At 39.7% G+C, this 10,245-nt stretch overlaps 1 long non-coding RNA gene and 1 pseudogene across 1 annotated transcript; both read left to right on the forward strand.

Annotated features, from left to right (window-relative positions):
* The first annotated feature begins 2,605 nt into the window (after positions 1-2,605).
* LOC115171766 (uncharacterized) lies at positions 2,606-4,038 on the forward strand. Its single transcript, XR_003871244.1, has 3 exons — positions 2,606-2,719; positions 2,842-3,066; positions 3,153-4,038. It is a non-coding gene; the product is annotated as an uncharacterized LOC115171766 (long non-coding RNA).
* A 3,196-nt stretch (positions 4,039-7,234) lies between these two features.
* On the forward strand, positions 7,235-9,392 carry LOC115170502 (protein mono-ADP-ribosyltransferase PARP14-like; annotated as a pseudogene).
* The last annotated feature ends 853 nt before the right edge of the window (positions 9,393-10,245 follow it).

The raw sequence follows: 10,245 nt of genomic DNA on the forward strand, positions 1-10,245 counted from the left end.
TAGCCTCAGCGATGGGACTTGCATCCAAATGGTTGTATAGAATGTATTAATAAGGATAAAGCTATTTGTAATACATTGAGATGCTATGTACTGATGTTAATGTGATAGAATTCTATTTCTGTACCAAGCTTAACTCAGTCATCGGCACGCCCCCAGGGACACAGACAGGACCAGGCGTCATGTGACAAGCCTGTTTTATGTTCACTATAAAACCCTACCCTGATTTACTTTCTTCAGACCAGGCCTCCACTCCATTGCGAGTTGGCCAATAGGTTTGACCATCCAATTCCGCTACTGAAAGTGAACTATACCACGTGGTTAACTTTTAGACTATTGATACCGACAGAATAAGAACAAGTCTTTGATATTAATTAATAGTCTGCAGCTAGAAATTATATAATTGAATGTGAAGACCGACGAAACATCCATTCTATAACGACATTAATGAATGTCGCTTTGAAAGATCCATTCTAACCGAGAGAGAGAGAGAGAGAAAACTCTCCAACAGAACGACTCTTCAACAAGGATCCCGACGACACACTGAGCGTAAATATATATTGATTGCAATTGTTCCCAAATGAGTGAGCGTTCATGTGCAAAGGTTTAGCATGTCAATTGTTAATACTAATGAACTCTGTGTGCCTCCTCAGCTGACCATTTATGACCCTTTGTTTAACAAGACACCAGCCATGCCTGTTTAGCCCACTAGGGCACATTACTCTACCAATTCTTTGTGATGATAATTACTGTTTGTATACTTTCTGTGAATTACTTAGTTTAGTAAATAAATGATTTTAAGACAATTGATGTATGGATGACTCTTAGTAAAGACTGGGTTCGTGCAGATACAACAATTTACGACGTTTGGAATGAGACTGGACGAGAGGTAAAATACACCATTTAAACCAGATGATAATCGGCCTATACTATAATAGAATATAATATATAATGTTATTGTATAGGAAAGTTATATTAGGAAAATTATAACTTTGTAATCTGAATATTTTCCTTGGTGCCCCGATCTCCTAGTTAATTACAATTAAACGATTAATCAGTTTAATCGCGTGACACTAATTACAGGGAGTTAATTGATAAACATGTCTTCAGTTTAATGGTACCCCAAAGACACGACAATGTTGAGATGTCTGTTACTTGAACTCTGTGAAGCATTTCTTTGTGCTGAAATCTGAGGTGCAGTTAACTCTAATGAACTTATACTCTGCAGCAGAGGTAACTCTGGGTCTTTCTTTCTTGTGGCGGTCTTCATGAGAGCCAGTTTCATCATAGTGCTTGATGTTTTTTTCCGACTGCAATTGAGTACTTTCAAAGTTCTTGAAATGTTCAGAATTGACTGACCTTCATGTCTTAATGTAATGATGGACTGTCGTTTCTCTTTGCTTATTTGAGCTGTTCTTGCCATAATATGGACTTGGTCTTTTACCAAATAGGGCTATCTTCTGTATACCACCCCTACCTTGTCACAACACAACTGATTGGCTCCAACGCATTAAGAAGGAAAGAAATTCCACAAATGATCTATAAACAAGGCACACATGTTAATTGAAATGCATTCCAGGTGACTACCTCATGAAGCTGGTTGAGAGAATACCAAGAGTGTGCAAAGTTGTAATCAAGGCAAAGGGTGGCTATTTGAATCTCAAATCTAAAATATATTTTGATTTGTTTAACACTTTTTTTGGTGACTACATGATTCCATATGTGTTATTTCATAGTTTTGATGCATTCGCTATCATTCTACAATGTAGAAAATAGTAAAAATAAAGAAAACCCCTTGAATGAGTAGATGTTCTTAAACTTTTGACCGGTAATATATGGGTTGTTGTCTTAGCTAGTTGCTGTGGCCCACCCGTATGCTATGTTTTGGGGGAAAAGATACTAATGCATTTACTTGAAATCTTGAATTTAATGCTATTAAGGCTTTGGGAAATACATATAATTTTGGTCCCACTTAGTAATTAGTGTCCCATAATACCTAGGCCTATGTAACCTATTCACATGGCAGTTACATAGGCAGGTAAAGTCTAATTAGGGCCAACACCATACGCACATTGCTACATAATACTTACAACTGTTATACCTTTATTGAGATTGTAATCACACAATCTTACATTTTTATAGGTGCAGTACTTAATCTGTAAAAACAACAAATTATTTATGGCTAACTTCATCTCATTTGGGAGAAAACCCAAAGTCATCTTGTGTGGGCATATCAGATACAGCTACGGTAGCTACAAGCATCTGTCATTAATATTGTTGTTGATATTCAAGTACAGCAATGCCACATCCTGTTTCCATGTTTCTTTTTCCCACTGTGTGTCAAATTTCCAGGTCTTCATTTGTTTACTATTTAACTGTGCCCACTTTTGTTTGTCCACGTTGGACTGAAGCCTGTTTGATATGCATTGCTTACATTTCATCCTGAGCTGCTGTTGTTCCAAAAGACTTACCTGAGAGTGGGAATGGAGAAACAGCCTGTCCTGAGGACAGTGCAAGTGCAGCAACAGATAAGACAGAGCTGCAATCCACCTCAGCATTGTTGGGAAACATTCAGGAGAGTATGAACTAGGCATTTATGGAATGTTGGTAAAGAACATCATGAATGCCCAAACCTTAGCTTCTCCTACTGCATCACAGAGATTCAGTCTGGAGATCCTGCCTGACATCAGTATGGCTGTAGTGACTTTCCAAAATGTATAAGGTAAACAATACAACTGGGGGCTGGGGGTGGTGTAGTGTCCCTGTTATTGTCACATCTTTGTTCAGTCATTGAAACCTAAGCAATATCTTAAGCGTATAATCTACCCTGTTCTTATTTGGCAGATACTGAGTACTTTATCTCAAACTGCACCAGCCACAAAATATTCAAGCAGCAAGAATTATCAGTAAAGCTACTGGAAGTCACAGCAAAAGTGAAAGTTGAAAACATACCTCCAAATTACAGTTCAGACCATCTCCCTCTGTACTATGAAAAAGAAGGTGAAGTTGTCGACATTGAAATGTGTGAAGAGGACCAATCCGCTATCATCACTTTCCAAGATCCACGCGGTAAATGGTCATTCTTATATTCTATGTTGTGACAGAGTTTTTCATAATGCAGGATGATATATTGACAAATATTTCAGTGTAATTAGCTGTTCACAGAGTCACAAAAAAGCACCACGATGAGAAGCAGCCTATCAAAGCTTTCCCATTTTATGAATCTCTGGACACAGGCCCTGTATGACAAAGATCAACCCACATTGAAACTCCCAGCTGCCTTCACTGAGAACATCGACCAGTCCATTTGGAGATACCTTTGTGACAAGCAGGAAGCTACTGTGACCATCAACAAGATTATGGCGGAAAACTTCTGCAAAGTAGACCTGCAACACCATACTGTCCAGTTAAGGCCCCTACAATCTCTACTCAAAAATAATGATGTCAAAGCCAAGCATGTCCAGCAGTGGAAGGACACTGTCAAGGCTACCTTCACTCAAGCCTTGTCTAAATTCAAATCCTTGGAGCTGCATGTACAGGACTGTGCATAGGAGGAGTCTGAAAAGGAGATCTGCAAGGCAATGTCTGGTGAGGCAGTGGTTGTAGTCCCTGATAAGGCCAAAGGTACACTCATAGTGGTGTGCTTGGTAGATGAAGTAGATAGGCTCAGTCAGTAACTAAATGAAATCATGAACAAGATTGCCAGAATAATTGAGAGGGAGAAGACTAGCAAAACAGAGGAGCTCCACCTGCCTCCATCAATCTACCATGTAATTTCGCAAGATGGTCTGCAAGGCAAGATTTCAGGTGAATACCCAGAACTGAAGATAGCAAACAACCGTGAGAGCCAGAATGTGATCTTAACAGGCTTAATGCAAGAGGTGTGGGGTGCTAGTAGGAAGATTATAGATGGGGTGTCGGCACTGAAACGGAAGAAGGTGGAAGTGAGCAACTATGTCCTTGAGTTTCTGCAGGAGGAAGACCAAGAAAAGCTTAGCAACTCTCTTTTCACGTCACAGAGTGTTAATGCAGCACTGGAAATAGATAGAAATGGAGTGGAGCTCCTGGCTGTCTCAGACCTGGCCTTGAGTGAAGCAAAAAGCCAACTTGAAAAATGTTTGTTTTCCAAGTACATAGATGTTGAAGACTCTAATGTCCTGGAGATGTCAGGGTGGAAGGACCTTACCTCCCATTTGGAAAAAACATACAACAATTTGTCTAGGGCTTTCATGGTGAAGACGTCTGGTGTCCATCCAAATATAAAAGTGATAGTGGCTGGCAATACGGACATTGTCAATTCAGTGCAAAATGAACTTGGTGGCTTCTTATTTCAAAATGCTCCAGTTGATGACATTGATGAAATTCTTCAGATTAAGTCATTGTCAAATTCATCCAAGAAAAAAAGAGTGCTTGGTCCGATATAGTCAAAGGTGGAGTAAAGGTTTCTTTCCAGGATGGGGCCATTTGCCTTAGTGGCATCAGGGTTCATGTCTTTGACTGCTTGACCTTATTTAAAGACCTAGTATCATCAACATACTTTGATACTTTGCAAGTCCCCGAACCTGGAGCAAAGAAGTTCTTCCAGGACAAGGAGGCCATGTATGTTGAAGCTGTCAAAATTAAGACAGCTTGTGTAGTCCAGCTGGTTGATGAGATGCATCTGGTGAACAATGACAAGATAGTCCAGGCTATGGAGGAAATTGTGCCGAATGAGTTTGGGAACCATGGGGGAAATAATCTGCAACAGCATCTGGCCTTATCCACAGAGACCCAGCATTATAGATGGGAGCAGAGCACAAGTGGGTCAGAGAGAGCGCAGACCAAAGAGGGGCTGACCATCACGCTGATAAAAGGAAACATCCAAGATGTTTTGGTAAACTTATCATTATGTCTTTGCTCTCTTTTATAAATGTCAATCTTACTAAAATCAAATCAGATAATTATTTTGAATAGTCTGGTATAGTTTACCCTAATCATCATACATGTTTACTTGTGTATATTATATCTCTGGGTATCCCTTCGTTTAATCAATAGTTAATTTTATCCATCTATGCAATTAATTTCCTAACTAATCAACCATGCAACTAGAATGCTTAATATTCTTATTTACAGTGCATTCAGAATGCATTCAGAACCCTTAACTTTTTCCAAGTTTTGTTGTTACAAGCTTATTCTAAAATTGGTTAAATAGTTTTTTTTCCCTCATCAATCTACACAATACCCTATAATGACAAAGCAAAACAGGTTTTTAGAAATGTTTTCAAATGTATAAAATAAATATATATATTACATTTACATAAGTATTCAGACCCTTTACTCAGTACTTTGTTGAAGCACCTTTGGCAGCGATTACAGACTTGAGTCTTTTGGGGTATGACACTGCAAGCTTGGCACACCTGTATTTGGGGAGTTTCTCCCATTTCTTCTCTGCAGATCCTCTCAAGCTCTGTCAGGTTGGATGGGGAGTGTCGCTGCACAGCTACTTTCAGGTCTCAGAGATGTCCGATCAGGTACAAGTCTGGGCTCTGGCTGGGCCACTCAAGGACATTCAGAGACGTGTCCCAAAGCCACTTCTGCGTTGTCTTGGCTGTGTACTTAGGGTCGTTGTCCTGTTGGAAGGTGAACCTTCGCCCCAGTCTGAGGTCCTGAGCGCTCTGGATCAGGTTTTCATCAAGGATCTCTCTACTTTGCTCCATTCATCTTTGCCTCGATCCTGACTAGTCTCCCACTCCCTGCCACTGAAAAACATCCCCACAGCATGATGCTGCCACCACCATGCACCTGTGCTCAATTTAAAATCTCATAGCAAAGGGTCTGAATACTTATGTAAATAAAGTATTTTATAATTTAATAAATGTGCAAACATTTCTAAAAAACTGTTTTTTGCTTTGTCATTATGAGGTATTGTTTGTAGATTGATGAGGATTTTTTATTTATTTATTACATTTTAGAATAAGGCTGTAACGTAATGAATTCAGGAAAAAGTCAAGGAGTCTGAATACTTTCTGAATGCATTGTATCTGTTTTTGACTGAGGTTGTTGTGAATACAGTCGGTGATGACCTGATACTGGATAGTGGAGCAGTCTCAACCGCATGCCTGCTGCGTTTTGGTCCTCCTTCACCGACGACAACCGTGACAGAAATAGACGTTGAATTGACTTCTGTGCCCAGTAGGCTATAATGTGCAACAATGTAGTTAATCTTAATTAGCTGTGTTAGTAATTGAGAATTAAGTCTCCCACTTTATTTGAACATTACCCTAGAGATGGTTTATGTTCAAATTACTATCAGCAAACTGCTCAACTGACTCTCAACTGTTTAAATGACTATCAAATAACCTTAACCCTAAGTTGTTGCATATTTTTTGAGTTGCAGTTGATTGTTTATTGATAGTTTGACCATCTATAGGGGATCATCCCAAAAAAGTGGGACCAAAATGTATTTTCCAATAACAACCTGCCTGGTCAAGAGGTGAAGATACCAATATTTGTGACTCCAAAAGACAAGCTTGACTGACCCTATCTTAAGAATAATGTGATTTTCCAAATAATTGGCACTGCATACTCAGTGTATTTGGTCATTATAGTGAAATGTAACGTGCCATCCCTTAGTTAGGAAAGACGTCATTTATGCAGTCAAGACCAATACATGTAGAGGTGTGTACGTTTAAAAAACATTCTTCTCTTATTCTTCTCCAGGGGTGTCGAAAGCCATTCTGGATGCAGCTGGTCCTACTGTGGAGGCAGAATGTCAACAACTCAGTAAAACCAGTTATAGTTTTGTCATTATTTATTTTGAGAACATTCTACCCCAAAACTCTGCATGAATGCAACCATGTGGCAAAATTGGGTTCTGATTTGAGAAATTAGTTTGCACTGCCACTTATATGCTGGTCCGGGAAATGCTTGTCCCTTATAAAATTCAAAACATAACCTTATTTTTCTTGAATTACATACACATTTGTATGGAATCTAAATATGCTATTAAAGTCAAGATTCTGGCAATTAGGCCATTTTTCTACTTACCGAGAGTCAACTCTTTATGTCTCTGCATGAAGTATGAAGTATGTGTTATATCTTTGAAAATCGAACAATGTGGTTAGATTAAGGAGATGTTTATCTTTTAAATGGTGTAAAATAGTTGATTGTTTGAGAAATTGAAATTATTAGATTTTTGATGTTTTGAATTTCCAGCCTTGCTAGCAATCCCGTCTCAGGGTTCATTGCTAACCCGTGGCCTCAACAGGTTAAATAATGACCCACAAACTATATTTCCAGGTGACCAGCCAATGATTTTGACCGAGCCAGGCAAACTGCAGAGTAAGAAGATCCTTCACCTGGTTGGCATCAGTGACCCTCAGAACATCCACAAGTGTGTCAAGGGTGCACTTCAAATGTGCGCAAGGAAAGACTTGAAATCCATCACATTTCCTGCACTCGGCACAGGTGAGTCACACAAACAGAGAACATGACTGACTGTATAAAGAGTATAGGAGAAATATCAAATAACATTGATATAGTATTTGTTAGACAGAATAACACTTTACTTAAAGCCTAAGGCTTTTTTACTTCTTATAAGCATGTATGAACCTTTACAAAGTAGTGTTATATTGAATTCCATTTCTAATTCAAACAGTTACAATTTCCATTTGAATTCCAATTCATATATACTTTTTTAAGGCCAAGGCAATGTACAGGTGAGCCAGGTGGCAGACGCCATGTTCGATGCGCTAGTGGAAGTGGTGGGCAAGAAGTCAGTGAACACCTTGAGGCTGGTCCGGATTGTCATCTTTCAGAGTGCCATGCTGACTGAATTTTACAACAGTATGCTGAAAAAGGAAGGCAGACATGCTCAGGAAGAGGAGGACACTGATGCACAGGAGGCGGGCACTGCCCTTCAAGATCAAGGCAGCCTGTTTAAAGCCTTTGAAAATAAAATAAAATGTATGGAATGCCTTTACTACCTTAAGTATATACCGTATGCATAATATATCTAATAAACATTTTAGCTTCGCTAAGTTTCTTCATTCTGTTTTACAAGAAACATGTATTTCTATATATTGCATGATTACTTAAACACTTTCAATGTCAATTTGTTTGTTTTCTGTTTACATTTTTTTTTTACAGAAACAGTTAGATAAACAGCTGCATTAACTGGGACTTGCATTTACAATCTGTTACAATCTGTTCATATTCTTACAGTAATTTTCAATAGGAATAAAGGTGGTAAGCCACAAAAGCATGAGAGATTTGTCTTCATGTATAAAGAAGTGGATCCGGCTTGTTTCCTCATCTGTGGGGATTCTCAGGCTAAAGTAGATGAAGCCAAGCAGTGGGTCAAGGACCTGATCTTGAAGGACTAAGACAGCTCCATCATCACTGACGATGCCATCATCAACTGAACCACTTCTGACCGCCAGCGCATTAGTAACATGATCAACACCATGGAAGTGAGAGTGGAACAGGAGTCATCTAAAGCCAAGCTGACTATAGAAGGCATCCCCAAAGATGTGCTCAAAGTTACTTCTGAAATCCAGAAGATGCTCCAAAGGATCCGTAGTGAAGAGGAAGCCAGCACCGTGGTGGAAAGGCAGTACCAGCAGCGGGGGGGGGGGGGGGGGGGGGGGGGGGCAGTACCAAAGCTTCGACCTCATCCACAACTTCCATCTGGAGCAGGCAAATGAGACCAAGAAGCAGCATGTGGAGGTCACTATCCAAGGTCGGATGTACAAGGTTGCCCTGCCAAATGGGCCTGCGACAGATAACCATGGCAACAGCCTCGATATCAGACGCATTGACAAAGCAGGTACCTATCCTTTTGGACTTCCATGTAAACTTGATCAACAATTTTCTGGGACACCAAACACACACACAGGGAGAGTTATGATGTCTAGCCCTGCAGAGAACACCTGCAGGGCTAGACATCAATACACCACATTCACATTCTCTAAAGTGTTCTCTTGGGAGTTTATGATTGGCTAAGATTGATATTGATGCATGCGTATTCAAATAACTTTTTTTTATATTGCTTGCTCATTAGCTATGGTCCTCTTGGTTGGGAGTAAGCCTTGCATACACATGAGGATAGAATTCCCACTGTTGTATTCCCATTATAGTACTAACAAGAATTTACAACAATGTAAAGCCAGTGTTTTTGTCTGACCTTCATTATTCAGCTGTATTCTCCAGCTCATGACAGTCTTCCTCAGTATTGGGATGCCATGCCAGACAACTCTTCATGCCAGTCTTTCCCCATCCAGCCAGGAACCTCTGAGCATGATGAGGTCCTAGGCCTGTTTCAGGCCACTTGCCAAAACACTGTTCTAAAGGTATCTATGTCTGCTGCTAAATGTATTTCAATACAAGTTAAATGCAATTAAAAGTTAGGTGCAATTAAAAAAGACACAACTCTGAGATCTCTCCACTGTTATATCACCAAGAATCACACAATCCCATTAATTCTTGCTGGGCCTGCCAAATGGAATGGTTACAGTTGTTATAGTGTAATCATTTGACCATGTTCTTAATGGAATGAGTTGTGCTTTTTAATCCAGATCTAGGCTTAATCTGCGTTTTGAAAACCGGTCATATTAGGGTAGGACATCTAGCTGTATTGACAGTCTTTTACAATGTTTTTTTGCATATGAATGTGTGGTTTTTCCCCCTTCCTTCAAATTGAGAGGATCCAGAGCAAGAAATGGATTCCAAGAACGGTCACCAGAACAATGAGAAGAGGCTGTTCCATGGAACTTGCCCCTAATCATAGATAAAATGAACGCAAATGGGTTTAATCGGAGCTACGCTGGTAAAAATGGTAAGATGTACAAAATGACAAACACCAGAGTTATAAAGTAGGGCCAAAAACGTCAGTTTTTATATGAGTGGTACAAAATCAGATCAAATGATAAACAGGTATGAGTATTAGGAAAGTGTACTGATTTTGGTTTTGCCACTAATGTAGCAACTACATCTGCAACAGACTGATCACTCACCAACGAAAGTTAGGCTAAAATAATGAACGCTAGTTAGCCAGCTAGCTAAGTTCTCTGACCACCTCCTACCACTCAGCAGAAGTCTATAGATCATTTATGAGATGATAATAATGTCATCACTTTTTGCAGCGGCAGCGTATGGAAACGGCACCTACTTTGCAGTTGAGGCCAGCTACTCTGCCGATGACACATACTCAGTCCCAGATTCCCAAGGGCAGAAGCACATGTACTTGTGCCATGTTCTGACCGGAGATTT

Source organism: Salmo trutta, chromosome 32 (assembly GCF_901001165.1).
Source record: "Salmo trutta chromosome 32, fSalTru1.1, whole genome shotgun sequence".
In the NCBI taxonomy this organism is placed as follows: Eukaryota; Metazoa; Chordata; class Actinopteri; order Salmoniformes; family Salmonidae; genus Salmo; species Salmo trutta.